Source organism: Corapipo altera, unplaced genomic scaffold (assembly GCF_003945725.1).
Source record: "Corapipo altera isolate COAL_440 unplaced genomic scaffold, ASM394572v1 2b, whole genome shotgun sequence".
Lineage (NCBI taxonomy): Eukaryota > Metazoa > Chordata > Aves > Passeriformes > Pipridae > Corapipo > Corapipo altera.
Window position 1 is genome coordinate 3,280,271 of NW_020884874.1, and position 19,407 is coordinate 3,299,677.

Genomic DNA, 19,407 nt, shown 5'->3' on the forward strand with positions numbered 1-19,407 from the left:
TGGGGCACCAGTAGGGCACACAGAGGAAATCATTAGCTGCCTGAGTCACTGAGTAAAGTCCTGAAGCTAGGATGCAGCTAGGAAATGAGGATCTGAGAGAGAGGATCCACAAATACATGGTTGGCTGATAAATAAATGGCTACCGAAAGCATACCTAAACTCATTTGGAACTGTGAACTTTTATTTTTGAGTATGTTTAAACAAGACTTTCAATAATTAATATACGCATGTGAACATATATCTATATCTGCATATTTGTATAAAAGAAAGTTATTTGCTCATAACCAGCCCCTATGTGCTAGGCTGGAAGACTCTAGATGCTCAGAGTGAATAAATAACAGGAATAAAAATCTAGATAGGAAAAGAAATGCAAAGTATTGAGGACCATATCCCTATGGCTTGCCTTGAATTCTTTGCATAACACCATATACCTATGCACCATTGAACAATGGCTGAATTTGTTGAACAAGATGGAGTCCCCACCCTGGAGAGATTACATTTGCAACAGTCAAATATTCTGAGGCAAAACAAGCACCTAAAGTGGTTTATAGCTTTTTATTGTAGCATAGGTGGCTGCATCACCAGATGTACTCTGCAGAGTTACTCTTCTTATTATCCTAACTTTGTTTAGAATTGAAAACACATTGTTGCAACAATCTCTCACTTTTAAATGGTACAAGGCATCATTCAAAATTAATGTTAACCTCAGAGATGCCGAGCATGATGAATTTCATGAGACTTCCTTTAAGATCCTTCTTTCCCTGCGTGAGTTTTAAATTTGACCTCAAAGAACTATTTTAAAAGAGAACTATACTATCTTTAAATTTTCTAGAGTCTGGATTTCACTAATCCTGACTTGAGACATCAAAGAGCAAGGATATATTAGATTCCCCAAGGAACTCATTTAATTGTGTGAGCATCTATAACATAGATTTTCTTTCTGTTATTGTTTTTTTTTTTCTTTTCAGCTCAGAACTTTTCTGTTCGGAAATTTTCTAAAACAGTAAAAAATATAGCAGTCTGCACATGTTAAAATTACAGTATTAGAAATCAAAGGATCCCTTCAGTTTGCATCAGAAAAAAAATTACAAAAATGTTTTCTGAATTGAATCAAAGTTTCTACAACACAACTGAATACAGCTGGTATGATACAAGGAACTCTTGACCCATCCACAGTGCTTTCAGCCTCAGTTTTTTCTCGAATCCTTTCAAGTGGACACCTTGAAAATCTGAACACATCCTTGCAATCTGGACAGTATTTTTCCACACAGGAAAATCTAAATACCAAATGATTCTGGCACTGAATTCAGTAGTTCAAAGAGAAATTCCATCACCTCTTTTAGAGAAGTATGGCCTTTAATTAAGGAATACTGATTTGAGCAAACTTTTAAGATAATTCTTTCCATTCTCACAGTGCTTTCTTCACCTCCTATCAAACATATTCACTTTTGAAGAAGTCACAATTAAAGGGATGTTCCAGCAATAAAGTAGGCCTTGTACATTTTCAGGCACCTCCTGGTTTGTGTCAGAAATGAATGGTTAGTTTGCAGCTTCATAAATTAGTTACATCGAACAATTTCCACCCCTGTAACTTGTGCTGTGAGGAATGCAGTGACAGATAGATTCTGTGCTGTGTTTGCCTATGAGATGATTTTCTTGAAGTCTCATAACGAGTTGTATTTGGCAGGATTAATGAGTATTATAATGGCAAATGGATGTTTGCAGCTCAGTTGTGTTCCATCACATAGTACCATGGGGTTTCTGGTCCCTTGGAGGCCATAATTGGTGGCATTAATGCAATTTTTAATTATGCTTCTTGAAAAAATGAATTGAGACCAAAACAAAAGCTAAGTGATCATCTCTCTGTAGTGCTGTGTGGTGTAAACACAGGACCATTGCTGTCCCTGATATCTGTGTTTTGAATTAGGCTGATGGGAGAGGAACTGTACAGGATATTTGGCTGAAACTTGATTTAGGAATATTTGTATTTTTACACTGTTAAATAGCTTTTTAATTATAAGATGCAGGGGATATTTTTCCCCAGAGAGACTGCTCAAAATAGCGTGTTGTACACCAAACTGCTTGCATAGTAGATTACATTATTTCAAATGTAACTCAGTAGCCACAACGTGTCTTTAGGTCTTCATTTATTTAACAAGAAAGGGTGTAATTCCTCCTCACTTTCCCAGACTGCTCATACATGAAAACTTTTCAAGGAGTGATGAGTCAGTGCCTATAACTGTACCCCACGACAGGCTGGATTTATCTGCATGCTCTAATGGACAACATCTTTTTTTAGTGCAATTACTCAACTTGTTCCACAAGCAAGATGCCCAACATCAAAGATGCATCTGGCTATTTAAGAGTGAAAAAAAAAATCTAATAAATGTATAAATGGATTCCTAAGGAAATTATGTCAGAAAATAATAAAATGTAAAAGCTATTCGAAGGCACAGTTCATTAAAAAAAGGAAAGAAAAATTATAATTTCTATATTACCACTACTGTGATACCTGGCAATTCTTATGAGAGTGACATCACTACTGCTTCATTCTCATGGAACCATGGATAAATCAAAAGGTAAAGTAGAAAGGCTTAATTAAATGGTTAATTAAATAGTTACAGGATATTTATTTAATGGTCTATCTGCTTTCCCATCGTGCTGTTTAACATTTTCCTCCAGCCTTCTGCAGTGTTACAGAAGAGATAATGTAACTAGAATTGCCATTTCTTATGTGATACATTTAATTGGGATTAACTCTTAATTCAGGCATCTCTTTTTATATCCATCTTGGTGAATGTAACTCACGTTTTGATCCTGGTAGTTTTCCATTAAATTCACAATATTAGTGAAGATATATGATCATTTGTGCAGGCCGCAATCACTATACATTGTTCCCAAAGCACTAGAATGCATAAGACAAAAGTCTGCTTGAAGGGGAGGCTTCCAGACATTTACTTATTTACTATGATGAGATCTTTTAAGGTCTTACTCTGTTGATAAGGGAGATCTGGGATTGATCTCGGGTACAAATATTAATTCCTTTATGATAAAGTGGTCATAGCTGGAAAATGAGTCTTATTTTTTGTTTATTTTTTACTTTTTATTTTGTTTTCATTTTTGAAGCAATGTATGTCATTGCACACATGCAGATTGTAATGAAACCAGATGATGATATAGTCCAGATGACAGACAGTGTCTGGGAGAATTTCAAATGCTGTAGTTCTGTCAAATGCATTTACTAGTTTACTGTATAAAGGGAACTCACACCCCTGCTCTTGCAAAGGTAAATACCTAAAGTTAAGTTTCTTAATCTCTAACTCGTTTTAAGTAAAATTTACTCACTTGCATTTGCCTGCAAAACTGCCAGTTTCTGGACTGATGGATAGATTAGGAGCAATCTGAATTCTTATTACTGTTTTTATTATTTGTATAACCACAACTGGAAGCTCTCATCTTTGTGATGTGCAAGGTTCATGTAAGAAATAAAGCATAAGACAAGGAATATGAGATGCATAACAGCACAGTGAAAAAACAGTGAAATAACATAGCGCTTCAAGATCACATGAAGTTAAACAAGCTATGAAATGGGTTTAATGAAAATGTTTAAGACATTGGACAAATAACTGTGCTTGGAAAATCCACTATAACACTTTGGGATCTGTTGACATGCTCCCTCATCCTACTACTCTTTACAAGATGGTCCCTAACCTGTGTGTGCAGGAGGAAATATGTTCCTGCAAAGCAGCATGGGGCCACAACAGTCACCTGTAGTTGAAAGGAGATGCTTTGCAACTCCAAATATTTGGGAAAGCATGTCCTTATCACACTACTCTTTTTGAATCCCTCTGAATAGACTGAATACTCCAGATATGCCATCACCACACTAAAGTTCCTGTTTCTTCTTTAATTCATCATTTCTTCTTAAATTCAAACACACTCAGTTGAAAAACATATGGACTTCATGCTATGAGATTAAAAGCAAAGCCACAAACTGTAAATAAAAAGTTAAATATAATTTTAGAGCCCTGGAGGCTCCAATGTCTGGGATAAAAACTGCTGGCAGGCTGTGAACCCTGTTCTCACAGCACTCCTCCTGCCTAGCACCGGCCTCAGAGAAATGTACCTCCACCTCCCCCTTTCACCTTCTCCTTCTTCCTTTCATTTCAGAGCCTCTTCCTGTTCACCATCCCATAGCAATGCAGTTTTGCTGGCCTGTATTTCTGGTACGTCACCTCTATTTTTTTGCATGTTCTAACACGGTGTGAATTCCTCTCAAATTCCTCTGCCCCTTGGAGTGGTCTCAGCAACAAATGCAGTGGCATTTGATGAATTTTTTTCCTGCTAAAATAAAGCCATTAGTCTTCAAAATGATGGTTGTAGTAATATAAGAGCCACTGGTTTTCCCTGATTGCCAAAAACTCTGACTCCTGAGGAATGTCTCTCAGCTTCCTCAGGCAGGTTCATGTCTCCTTTCCGCAGAGGAATACACCAAGGTCAATGATACCGGGTTGATCCTTGAAGATTTTCTCGGACTGTTGCATAGACCACAATGTTTCTGTTTTATGAAATATTGAGGAACAAACACAATTTTGCCTTTACTCTTTCCCTTTCTTATTTCCCTTTATCATTTGCCTTTTGGGTGGGACAATTGGGCAATGGGAGCTGCTACCTGCTGCCTTCTGCTCCATGAGCAGAGAAAACTGGAGAGTCACAAACTTAAGCCAGCCTCTCTTTCTGCTTTTCCAAACTGCTGAATTAAAATAGCTCAATGTAGAATATCCTATGCTTAATCACAAATATTACATTAAGTATAAGCTATTTAATCTTCATAAAGCAGTAAAGTCTAAAAAATGACATTGACCCCCAGCATCTCTTAAATCCTGGCTCTTACCTCCAAGAGTTTGCCTCCAAGGAAAAGATTCCTAAGGTTTAGTTTGAATACTGTCCAAAAGAATCAGAGCTAACAGGTACATCTCTGAATATAATCCTCTCATCCAAATGAGATCTTCTCAAAGATCTTCCAAGAACCCAGTTCTGCCTGCTAACCCAAAAGGCTATTTTCACTTCCATTATTGCCAGGGTGGACCTAATGAGCCATACCAGCCACGTAAGTCAACATAATACCACTATCAGCTTTTTTTTTGAGTGTGCTAATTTTTTATACAAAAATAGGTTGGCAGAAGAAACTCACCCTCCTTTTACAGTTAATGATACTGTAAAATTCTGAAAGAAGACAAGATGTCCTGGGTCATAAAAGTGATCAATAGTAAGCAATCAGGAGGCCAAAGCTCTTAATGTTTATTTTACAGGGTAAGAAGTTATAGGGAATGTTAGCTAGCTGGATAAAAGCACAATCTAGCTGTCGAGGTGTTATGCAGCAGTTAATTCATCCTAGAACTGGATTAACTTTGAAAATGAAAAAGTTGCTTCTCTAGTCATGGAAGATGTTTTGTAGGCCCCCATAAATCAGGCAGAAAGCTGCTGAGGGTGGAGAGGCTTATGTATATGAAGTCTCAACCTCATGAGGCTTGTACCTGCTTATCAGAAAAAGAAAAAAAAATCTGAAGGCAAATAAGTCAGCTACATGCAGAAACAAAATATATGATCTTATGCACTGCGGATAAACAAAATCTCTGGGATAGAAGAAGTGTTCAATATACTGCAAAAAATACATATCAAAATGAAAAATTTTATCTGACATTGGAAAGGAGACTGCAGCAGGATTTTTTTTGAGCATAATCTAACATTAGTTTTTTGGCAAAAAGACCTAACTTTAATTATCAATGTCCTAGTCGGTCTGCTCAGGCTGCTTTACTATGCATAATGCAGTCAAATCTCTACACATCTTTTTTTCGGTGAGTTGATTCCATTGTGTATATTTGAGAAAAATCATCTGCACATTTTTTACAGTGGGCTGAATCTGTGTGGTCTTTACTCTCTCATCAGGAAATAAATCTCACATAATATCAGTAGAGTAGGCTATGGTAGAACCAGTCACCTCCCATTTGTATTAACATTGCTTGTTTATTTTATCCAATGTCTTTTGCACATTTAGCATATTTTAAAGTATATGTCAGCCATATTATAATGCTTTCCCCCTGCACAAGTACCACAGATATAAATCCTTTATATGTTTTCTCTGAACTCACTTACAAATGCCCATTGAAAACGTCCATTTAAATGATGGTAATGATAGTGGAGTCTAATATGCAGGAAGATTTTCTTATTATCTTATTTTGAGAGCATTTTATTAATAACATATTGATATAAAAGATAAGAACATTTTACCTCCATAAATTTGTATGTGCAATTTGTTCTTTTCACTGCACAAACGTATTTAGGATGCCACTCAGTAGTACTGATTGAATATTTATTTAAACAAATATCAGTATTACCCAACTAGCTGGAAAATCCATGAGTTTGGTTTTGATAGCAGAGCATTTCTCAAAAATTTATGTGTGCATGCAAATGCTGGTGCTTTGGATATAGGCTAAAGTATTTGCTTTATATGTATTATTTTGTTTGAATACAAGAAAGCAGGTTTGATTTGTATGTTTCCCCCTTATAGAATTGTTCCAAGGCTCTGTCAGAGATCACGTAGAGTAATTTTTCCCATCAATCTTTGCTGTGCAGCCATGCACGAATGCAGTAGGAAAAAGGGGGCAGAAATCAAATCACTTAATTGCAGCATTTTTCATCTACATCTTTTGTTTTATGGTGGTAAAGGCCCCGAAGTAGCCTACCATGATTCATGGCTGTCACTGCTGCCGTTAGCAGTTCAATCTTTCATTCTAGGCATTTTGGTACTGAAAGTACCTACACAATTACTTTGATGAATATGACTTGTTTGTTTTTTTCCCCATTTTTAGCAGAGAGAGGTTGTGCTTAATACAGACATTTAAATAAGATAGTATTCATGCCTACTGCATCTGCATTGCTTCCAAAGTTGTGTATCCAGCTTATGAATATGAGCATTTTGCCAAAGGAATTTAAGTATGTTAAGCTTACTGATTTCATTAACCCCTCCTGTTAACAAGTTCATATTATCAAAAAATAATGAATGCTCTATCCATACAAAAGGAATAATCATCCCAGCTCTGACACTGAAAACTTCCTTTAAATCTTAGTATTTTATTTTTTTGGGTAGGGCGGCATGACAAAGGCAGTGAAGCAGGATATGTATTACTGCTCATAAACAAAAGAGATTTTTCTTTTGTGGTTTACACATGTATCATAGAAAGTGACTACTAATGTGTACATATTAGGAGAAGCCTCAGTGATGGTATCAAATAGTCCACATTACCCAAATGAAGAGAGATTTCAGAAAAGTGTTATTTTTTTAAAAAATCTGCTCTGCCTGTATTAAATATACCCTTTTTGAGACAGGAAGGAGACATGCTTTTGGGGTTTTACTATCTCATTCTAAATCAAATTCCTAGCTTACCTTTTGGCATGGGAATCCACTGAGAAGGTAGATGCCTGTCTAAAGTATAATACTTTTTGGTATGAAAACTGTTATTCATATGGATTCTCAAAGAAAAGGAGTCTTTCCTTCATCAAAAATGGTAATTTGAATTCAACAGAAGGAGCTTTGTTCCCTGTCTTATATTTGAATCTCAGGGCTCTATTTTATTTCTCTTCCAATTAATTTCTTTTATTGTGGTCTTTTCCTCTAATTACCATTATAAAGTTATTTATGTCTGATAACCACCTAGTCAGCCAGAAAGCTTGGGCAGCCTATATTGTGTAAGGGTAATGGTGATCAATGTACTCAGGACCACAGTGTTGCATTAATGTGGAATTCTCTTTTTAAAAGGGCCAACATTATACCCAGGCTCAAAAGCATCTTAGACTTAAATGTAAGGACCTCTCATGATGAAATAAATACCCCATAAAATATGAATATAAATCTTATAGCTAAAATTCACAAAGGGAATTAAAGCAAATTTCATAGAATTATAACCGTGATCCAAAACGTGCCATACAGTCTGCCAGCCCCAGACATATCAAGTGAAAACATAGTTTGACAGAGGTACACTAGAAGCTGCTGCTTTCAAGATGACTTTCAGTGTGGGCTATTTATTTTGCCAGCTCTATTACAGAGACATAATTACACCAGGGTGAGTGGATTACCAGTGGATTTACTGCAACAGTAAAATTGAGCAAATGCAGAAATGCTCATGGGATAACCTTAAATATTTACCACTGAAGATGTGAATATCAGTTAAAACATCTGTGATTTCTTGCTGAAAAAGCAGCAGATAAAAATGGTAGGTGAGTGCAACTCTCTGGAAATCACAGCTTTGGGGATGGAAATAACAAGTTGGAAAGATGTTCACCTCATATAACACAAGGCAATGGCACTATCCCTCAAAGCTACCAAGACATCCTTCTGAATTAGTGCCTTGGAAGTTATATCCTCCTCCGGATTTGGTTTCACTTTCTACTTTCTGATGTCATTGATTAACAAGTAACTGTGCAGCCAGTGAAATAAAACCATGGTAAAATATTGGAATGAGTGGTTAGTCAATCTGATTCATCACAATATGGTTGGTGTTTGCCTTATCATGGTTTGGTTCACAGACTACTGCTGGATTTAAAGAAGCAGCAGCCATCCCATCTGTGTGAACATCACTGTGTGTACACTACTGTCAAAGAGTCTGGGTATAAGAATGTAGGAGTACCTGACGTTAAAGGAAGAAAGATAATTAATTTCATATTTCCTTTATTAAACCCAGATTTTTAAAAGAAAATTAACAGTAGTTATATGGTATAACATGACAAAACAATAAACCAAATCCTGGTCCTTCAGAGTCTTGGCAAATGTACAGCTCCTCCATACTAGCAGACTTCAAATCTTGGTGGTGCTGAGACACGTGTAGGAATTATTGGCTGCAGCTGGATCTCCCTGGGGCAGCAGTTCAGAACTGAAGGTAACAAGAGGCTCCTCAGGCAGAAACACTTGCCTCTGCAAATCATAGCTAAAGCCACTGTCAGGAAAAGGTGGCATTCACGCATTGGGTTCTTCACCTAAGGCATGAAACTATTAACAGTATCACTGCTGCGGGCAAAACATCAACAGTCTAGTCCCAGCTGGACTAGTTCTGAGTTAGCTGAACGAATTGTTTATGGTCTTTATGGTGTGATGGAGATGTTCCATGCTAAATGTTTTATACTTGGTGATCTTTGATTTCAGGACTGAACTCCAGGTCTGCAATTTGGTATTCCACCCCAGACAGGAGCAGAGTGGAGTCTACTTTACGTTACGCTGTAGGGAAAAAAACCCCAAACCAAAACATCAAAAAACAAACGAACAAACCTACCAGAAAATTCCAACAAACCTAAATGATTAGAAGCCTTTGCAAGAGTCTCAGAAGTCTTTAAGTTCCTGATGGTGAGAGAGGTACCTAGCAAATCTTTCAGTAGTCATTAGGGAATTAATCTCTGTTAATTTTAATTGGAATCAGGAATTTAGCATGCTTTTGACAGTCCCACTAGGTAGCTCTCTCCTGATACTACTGATACATTCTGCCTTAGATGTCACTTTAAAAATACGGTCCTTTGAAAAAAAATATATAATCTTTCATGTTTTTGTAATACTGTATGCACATCAAACTATTAAAATAACACATGGCAATACACATGAATAGGTAGAACTGTGTAAATAAATCCATACTGAGTTTTCAGTTTACATTTATGAGAGCAGAAGAATTTTCTCTTGTGACTCTCTCTAAAGTTAATAACCAATCATCATTTCATCATAAGCTATTTTAAATTTCTTTTAAAGAAAACACTTTAACACAGCAATGAGACAAAAGAAATTGAAAATGTTTATTTGCTAGAATGATACCTCCAAATGTTACCTACAGGATGCATCTTTCCAGCTCTCAGCCAAGCAAGGACATGTCAGTCACATAATGTTCTGGATTTTTCTTGAACTCCATGGACTGATCATTGCACACAATAACAAAGCTCAGAGCACCCTGGCACTGAAAGAAATCAGTGAACAAATGTGTTGGTAAACCTAGCAAATGGTGAAACTTACAGGTTGACAGGAAGTCAAACTAAAGTAAAATAAATATAGTTTTTCATGAGGGATAAAAGGGATGGGTTAGCCTACAGGGAAACCAACAATATAGGTACAACTGTCTGCAACTGCTTCTTATTGCTGAATGAATTAGGACAAGTCATAGGACTAGTGCAGAAATTCCAGCTCTGTCAGATGGGTATTTAGGTTCCCTTCAGAAGCAAACTGCCAAGAAGCTGAACTTAGCTATCTCTTTCTCATAGCCACCCTGGGCTCTGCCTCCTTTTGTTTGAGGTGGGACGGGTGGGAGGGTCCAGAGGAAATGCACTTTGATGGTTCCTTCTTGAGTACCATCAGGTGTGTGCTATGCCTCCCATTCATATGCAAAGTCTTCTAATGTTTTCTGTTTTACGTTTTTACGTTTTGGATCCCCATGTGGTTACAAAATGGGGAGGAGTGTCTGGACTGGTTTCAGTCATGGACGGTTGAGAATAATAATATGGTATTAAGGGGTTAATTATTAAGGTGATAAAGCCAGTGTTATTTATCGGGAATAAATTCCTGCTCTAGTGACAATTAGGTAGCCATCCACAAAGAGTACATTTGATGAAACAGCACAGAAAGGCTTATATCTAAAAGTAAACTCACATTGTACTCAAATACAAGAGTAAGTCAAAGCATGTGGGCTGCTTTGTGAAGCAGATGGATAAAAATGTGGTTAAGAGAGGAAGATGGTTTGGATGTTTGAGAGGAGGCTGGCAGGCTGCCTATGTTAGTAATGCTAAGGAGTGCTGGAACACTTGATAATTTCAGAGCAAGTTAGTTTGCCACAGCTTACAACCTGCTCAGTGCTGGGGAGAGAGCTTGTTCTGTCTTCTCAGCAGTATGTGATATGGAATAATCACAGTGGTTACCTAACAGTGATGAAAAGCTTCAACAGCTAAGGAAAAGAGACTGCAAATCTGATTGAATGTGGGCATTTCAGGTTTGGAAATACATGCTACCTACTAAAATGAGCTATCGACTAATTCTGAAAGAAATGTTATATGGGCTTAATGTTCATCTTCATCCACACTATAATGAGAAGGATTAGACTGGCTTCCATATGTGGAATATTTATTTCAGCAATACAGGAAAATGTATTTCCCTAATATTTTTTCTGCATGCACAAGACCTTAAATTTTACAGGTGTGATTAATGTTTTAATTTGCTGTTCTAGTTGGATACAAGTTTACCATACAATATAAATTACTTACAAAGAAATTTGCTTATATGGAGTTTAATTCATATGCTGTTTAGTCACAATGTGTGGCATAGCTTTGCCTTCTCTATGGGACCAAGCAGTTGTGCAATTGATTTGCAAAATAAAAAACAGTTGGGTTACACAAAGCATTTCTTAACAACCTAAACCAGAGCATTTAGGAAACAAACATGTTCCATAATTAGTGTTTATTTTAGCATGAATTGGTAAACAGGATATTATTTGCAACTTGTGACTTGGATTCCTGACACAAATCATTCTGATTAGCCAATATTTAAAAAAAAAAATTGTCTTTTCCATTATATACATTTTTGTAGATCTCATTTGCACAGCAAAAGAATGGCAATTAAATACATCCCCCAATTGCATGAATCAAGACAGTTCCCAGGTTAATCGTTTCAGGATCCCTGGAATATGAATCCAGTGACTGATTGTGATAATAATTAAAAAAAATAAATTAAAACACTATCTCAGAGTGTGTTTTATTTTTTATTTACTTTTCAACAAGCAGCTGAATATAACACATCCTTGGAATGGTATAAATTGACTTGTGCTGTCTAGTCCACCTGTGGTGAAGACAAAGTCTTGACTTTGGGGCACAAAAGATATCTGGACTCTGCAAGACCAGGCAAAGAACTATAGGCAGCATATGAACTGAGAACAGTGACTTAATGTCTGTATCATTTGGACACAGTAGTTTTGTTTTACAATATTTTACTAGCTCTAGTGGGAATAAACTTTTGCCAAAGGGATCCAAAGGTTTTTTCTGATGGACTTACACATTCAGAAAGTATAGAGAGAACTGTGTTCTCTGGAAAAGTATCCCCCAGTAAGGACCCTTGTTTAGAACCTTATTTTGTAATTTAATATTATTTTTTCTAACCACTTTTGATGTTAAATACATCAGCAATGTTCAGATGTTTTGGGAAAGTAAATGGAAATCTCCTTGGCCTGAAGTGTTGCAGACATTTCCAACCAAATCACAAAAAAGGAAAGACAAACTATCACTAGTTTTTAGGGTCAAATGCTGTTTTCATTGAATCCAGAGGCATCTTATTACTAATTTCAGCAGACAGAGGATGTATCATTTTATTATGAGTTTTACATCCAAGAGAGATCCCCTGTAATCTTTCATAGGGAGGATGGGTGGGCCAAAATTGAGGTACATTTCTTCATCAGGTAGAGATGCTGGTCTAGCAACTGTGCACATGGAGACAATACACTCTGTTTGCACTTGCAATATTTTCCAAAGTCCAAAATCTAAACCAGTAGAGGTTTTCACTCAAACATCAGGAAAGATAAACTTACATTAAGTGTTAGAAGCAAAATTTCTCCCTAGTTGACCCGTAAGGAGTATCATTGCTCTGGTAGACCACATGATGACCCTCTACCTTCCTCCATTCTCTCTTCTCAAACAGAGTGTGAACACTAGTGTGTTCATCTGTGCTACAGTCGAGGTAATTTAATTTTATCTATTCATTGCATGTACAGTCATTATGTGTATGGAGTAATTAACAAAGCAAATATGGTTATAGAAGATACAAAAAGGAAACCCTTTTGTTTCTGTAACTACTTCAGTAGGAATGTGGAACTTATTTTCAAGCCTTGTCCTATCTAATGCAATGTAAATATGGTATTCAGCATTTTGGTCCATTTCATTAAACACTGCTCATTTCAATATAAGCCCTATTAGCTAATTAAACTATTTAATTAGTTATACTTGAGTGACATTAAATTGCAATCACTTGCATCTGTTTAAATAGAGAATGTATTTTATACGTGTCCACAAATGTTGGCACAATATATTATTCCAGATAGCATCCAGTGTAACTGGACAGCTTCCCTGAACATTTCAGCAAGTAAGCCTAATTCTTTCTAAATAGCTGCATGCTAATAATCACATTGCAGAAACATCACATTAAAGACTAAGTTTATAGTGAGGATATGGGTTAACGTGGACAGGACTTGGGTTAAAATGGATTTTATTTCACACATTTCAGGGTACATTATATATAGGGATATGTGTTTTTATACAGTAAAATTTATCTCTCTCCAAACTCTAGCTTTCCTTTTCCCTAAACCTCTACATTTCTTTTCACTTGGAAAAAAAATCCAGACTCTTATTTGGCCTGGTGTCATGTGACAAAAGGGAATTTGATGAAAGATATAAGACAGTTCACCAGTCTGGCAGTGTAAACTGACTCAAACTCAGCAGTGACATTAATTCCGTTTAAATGTTCTTTGATAATCTCAAAAAGAACACAGTAGGATAGCAATATATACTCACCATCTCAGAGGTATGCACTGAGGCTTCAGTCCAGTTGCATGGTCAGTGGAGATCCCTAATGGTCATCCAGCTTCCTCCAGCTTCCAGGCTGAAGGGCTGGTCAGGTTCATATATTCTGTATGGTGCAGGCCACCCCATATGCAGTATAAAGTCCTTAATCAAAGGTCATACTTTATATATATATTATAACTTTTCCATCATGCCATAAATAACTGAGAAAGACTCATTTGTACCCTTGTTTAGGACCAAAGGCAGCAAAATAAAGGTGGCCCTAATTTACTTCTTAGGCATCAACCTTGTTCATTCTATAACTTCACCATTATTATCTATTTCCTTTATTAAGGAAACCCAGGAAAATCTCAGCCTTTGAATGAAAACCATTATTGCATTGTGCATAAAAGACTATTATATATGGAATAAGAGGTGCCTGGAATTTATTTCCAGACTTTATTCTCGGAATCCCGAAATCTATGCCCCTGCCCATGTCAGGGGAGCGGAATTAGGTGATTGTTAAGGTCCCTTCCAATACAAGCCATCCTATAATTCTGTGATTCCGTGGTTGAGCTGACATATTTTTAGTCAGGCCTTGAGAATTTTGGGCTGTACCAATCTCTTTGCTGTGGACATGGCTGTTTAAGCATTCCTGTAGTTCTGAGTTTTGGGTTATATTTGGTTATATTTGACCCAAGGTCAAATTTACAACTGCAGAAGTTTAAGGTTTTTTCATTTGCCCATTACTATTGGACGAGGTTTGTCTCTGGGCTTTGATTATCAGTGGTGCCTGGGAAGGCAGAGTGAAACTCAGTCAGTTTCCTTCTTCCTTGTCCTTGCAAGAAGATTGGGTAGGTGAAGGACCATTAAGGTAGGTCCGTTGAGGTGAAGGACCATCTGGAGTGTTGCTTAGGGTGAATCAGCTAACCCCACATATTACAACTAGTTTTACAAAGGAAAAAAAGAAGGGTAATAGTCGTAGGTGACTCCCTCCTGAGGGGAATGGAGGGCCCAATATGTCAGCAAGACCCATCCCAGGGAAGTCTTCTGCCTCCCTGGGGCCACAGTAAGAGACACTACTAGGAAACTCCCTCATCCAGTACAGCCCTCTGACTATTACCCTCTATTAGTTGCCTAGGTTGGTAGTGATGGGGTTGGAGGAAGAATTCCTAAGGCAATCAAAAGGGACTTCAGGGTAATGGGGCATTTGGTCAAAGGACTAGGTGCACAGGTTGTGTTCTCACTTCTTTCAGTATCAGGGTTGAATACTGTAAGAAGCAGAAAAACTAGCCTGGCTTAGAGGCTGGTGCCATAGGTGGATATTTGGCTTTTTTTTTGCTATGGGGCAGTTTACAGGACACCAGGCCTCCTGATGGCAGATGGGATCGTCTGTCTCAGAGGGGTAAAAGGGTTATGACCCCTGAGTTGGTGGGGTTGATTGAGAGGACTTTAGTTTGAAAGGGGAAGGGAATACATCCAGGCCCACTAGAGATGAGCCTAGATGCGGCAGGTCTGTGTTGACAGCAAAATCATTAGCCCTTCAACAGACTTTAATGCATTGAAGTGCATCTACACCAATGCAAGCAGAATGAGCAATAAACATGAGGAGCCATTGTGCAACAAGAAAGCTATGAATGCAGTCACTATCACAGTAAAGTGGTGGAATTACTCTCACGACTGGAGTGCTGCAATGGATGGCTATATGTTCTTTCAAAGAGATAGGCAAAATAGGAGAGGCAGTGGGGTGGCTCTGTAAATTAGCAATTGTTTTGATGGTATTGATATCAGTGATGATGATGACAAGGTTGAATACCTCTGGGTAAAGATCAGGGGGAAGGTCAGCAAGGAGGATGTCCTGGTAGGAGTCTGTTATAGACCACCTAATCAGAACGAAGGGGCAAATGGTGCATTCTACTGGAGGTTGGCAGAAGTCTCACAATTGCCAGCCCCTCTACTTAAGAGGGATTTCAACTTGCCAGATGTCTGCTGGAAATACAATGCAGCAGAGAGGAAGCAGTCTAGGAGGTGATGTGGTGGTTGGAGGCTGCTTGGGGCACACCAATAGCAAAGTCATTGAGTTCAATTCTAGGTGAAGTTAGAAGGAGTGCCAGCAGGACTGCCACCTTGGACTTCCAGTGGGCAGACTTTGGCCTATTTTGGAGATTGATTGACAGAGTCCCTTGGGTGTCAGTCCTGAAGGGCAAAGGAGTCCAGGAAGGCTGGACATCTAAGGAAATCTTAAAGATATAGGAGCAGACTGTCCCCATGTGTGACAAGACAAACCAGTGGGAAAAAGGAATGGCCTGGTTAAACAGAGAAGATAGGTTGGAACTCAGGGAAAAAAAAGGGAGTGTATCACCTCTGGAAGAAAGGGCAGATAACTTGGAGGGGCTACAAGGATGTTGCAAGGTTACACAGGGAGAAAATCAGAAGGACCAAAGCCAGCCTGGAACTTAATTTGGACACTGCAGTTACAGACAACAAAAAAAGTTTCGATAAATACATTGGCAGCAAAAGGAGGGCTAAGAAAAGTCTTCAGGCTTTGTTGCATGCAGAGAGTACCATTGTGTCAGAGGATGAGGAAAAGGCTGAGGTACTTATTGCCTTCATTACCTCAGTCTTTAATACCAAAACCAGTTGTCCTCAAGATACCCAGCTGCCAGAGCTGGAAGTTAGTGACAGGGAGCTGAGTAAAGCCTTCATAATCCAGGAGGAAATGGTTAGAGAACAACTATGCCAACCAGATACGCACAACTCTATGGGCCCAGATGGGATGCACCCAAGTGTAATGAGGAAGCTGGCGAAAGAGCTTGCCAAGCCACTTTCAATCATTAACCAGCAGTCCTGGTTAATCAGAAAAGTTCCAGTTGACTGGAAATTAGTAAATGTGATGCCTGTCTACAAGAAGGGTCAGAAGGATGATCCAGGGAACTACAGGCCTGTCAGCCTTACCTCAGTAGCAGTGAAGGTCATGAGCAGACCATCCTGAGTACCATTATGCGGCACATGCAGGACAGTCAGGGGATCATGCTTAGCCAGCATGGATTTACAAAAGGTAGAGATCTCATTGCTCTCTGCAACTACTTGAAAGGAGGTTGTAATGAGGTGGGGAGTTGGTCTCTTCTGACATCTTTCAAGAGAAAGGATGAAAGGAAATGGCCTTAAGTTGTGTCAGTGGAGGTTCAGGTTAGATATTAGAAAAAAAAAATTACTGAAAGAGTGGTTAGGCATTGGAATAAGTTGCCCAGACTGGTGGTGGATTCACTGAAAGTGTTCAAGATACATCTGGATGTGGCATTTGGGGATATGCTTTAGGGGTGATTGTAGTGTGCTGGTTTAACAGTGGGACTAGATGATCTTGAAGGTCTCTTCCAATGCTGATGGTTCTGTGAAGGAAACAGAAGTGCATACATCAGACACAAAAGAAAGGGGGAGGCACAATAAAAGAGGGTAACAAATGTAGGTACGAGTGTGTCTGAATGAGTTCTCCTTGGGAGTTAGCTGATGGTGGAAATGTCCCCTTTCAAAGATAAAGGCAGGACTGCAAATTGCCCAGCTGAATGCTTTGTGTCTTCTGTGAGTTTTAATGTAACACTTCTTGAGATTAGCACGTGTTTTTGCTCAAGGATGTGGGGGCAATCATCACAACTCCTTCCTGACTGTGCATCTTATGTGTGATGCTACCATTAGCTAACTTCATGTGAAGGTAAGCACTCCTGTATACTTTTTTAGTAGGCATGGTGCTCTGAAATCATGTTTTCTCAGTAAGTTTTTTTTGTCAGGGAGCAAATTAGACACATTGTGCATGAAAGACTGTTCTTTAGAATCCTATTCTAGCAAATCAGGAAGAATAAACTTTATTTATTTGCAAAATTCTAATCTCTCTTTCCTTGATTTGAATTCCAAATATTTAAAACACCATACATGCTTTAATTGAGCTGTGTGAATGTAATGCATCTAGGTAGCTAGGTTTTACTTTTAGCATACTGGTTTTTAAACCAAAATTGTCTTGTTGCACATTGCAAAATAAATTTTTAAAGGAGCCCATGTTTTGGCATTGTCAATGAGAACAAAGGCTTATCCAGACAGTAAGTGGGAGAGCCAAAGTACTGGAAACCCACACCATTAGCTACAATCCCTCTGACACCGTAAATCTGGGGAATCGAGACCTAAATGGTCATTTTAATCTAAGGGTGAAGGAGGAGTTTATTTGCACAATGAATTATTAATATACCTTCTACGCTCAATTAAATTCAAGTCGTGCCAGTTGAGGTTTGCCTACAACATAGGCTTGCTTTTTGGTTAAGGGAAGAATGTGGACAAAATAAACTTGGATTTTCAGAAACTTATGTAGGAACTACTTGTATTCTGAGCATCATTCATGTCCTGGATGGGTGGGTAACTTTGGTAACTGTCTAGGGCAACTAATGTCTAGGGCAAAAGTTATCTAAGTAATTCGGAAAATGTAACTTCTGAAAATTGGAGATTATAGACAAATTTAGTGTAATTTATGTGCCAAATCTTTGAAAAAATTAAAAATATTAAAATATTGCTGCAGTCTTCAATATAGATCTGTAAGTCAATGATATAAAGGAGGATTCATGTTAATTGTGGTACAACAGGTGTATTTAATACATATTGTCTTCCTCTATAAGTTTCAAAAGGTCCAAGGAGCTTTGGGAAGGTGGTTATGTTTTTTTAAAAACACTCTCCATTATGAAGAGTGCAGTATATAAAAAACCTGACACATACTATTAAGTAAAAAAATAAATACTGGTAGAAATCTATGTTAGAGGCTAGCAGACAGTGTACAGCAATCCAAGACCAAACTATAATCAGGTGCTGACATCTAAGAGTGAAGTATGTTGAGACCTTCTTAAATAATAAAACTCTTCTCTGAAAAAACAATTACAAATGTAAAAGTAGAAAAGGAGCACTCATTCATCAGCTAATTTTTTTGCTCTGAGACTCCACAAAAAACACATATATATGTGACTTTGTTAAATATGCTATAGTAAATAACCATCGTTGTTACAACTTCTTCATGATCACGTACTCTTTCTTAAGCATTTTGTCCTTATACATCAAGGTAGGTACACCAGTCAAAGAGCAGGTGGGGAGCATCAAAATCCTAAGCATCATCTGGAAGATTATAATTCATTTTTATCTAACTAATTTGGAAATATGCTGACAATTTATGTCAGTATAGAAGGGACAGAAGTCACCATGGCTGGGCTTTGCAAACAAAGATTTGGGAAAGGGACAGAAGTACTGTTGTATAAATGTTACACGAATTTGAGGATTTTAGAATGTATGAATATATTTTATAAATGAAATCATCCAAGTTGGAAGCAAGAAACCCAGACAGTTATGTAGGTATATATGAAATACATTTAAGTGTGTAATTCCATCCTGAGGATTATATTTAAAAATGTGATACAGACAATAATGTATTTCTAGTATTTTATCTTTCTTCTTACTGATTTATTTACTAGAAAATTTTGACAAGATCTTCTTGTTTTTGCTATAACATATTTAAGTCACCAAATTAATCTCCACTGACTGTGAGGAGCAGTTACAATATAATCTCAGAAGTTAACAAGACTTACTTGTTAAAGAGTACAAACTTTTGTGGATAAGTATTTGTGAGAAGCAGATAATAATGGGAAATCTTTTTGCTATCTCAAGGAATTGAAAAAGAAGTTTTGCAGTTTTTGTAATTTCTGTAATTTTTTGCTTTAAAAGAACTCAGAAACCCAATACATAGGACTACCATCAATATATAACTATGCTAAATATATGGAAGCAAATGGTGGATGAAGCAGAATAATTATTACT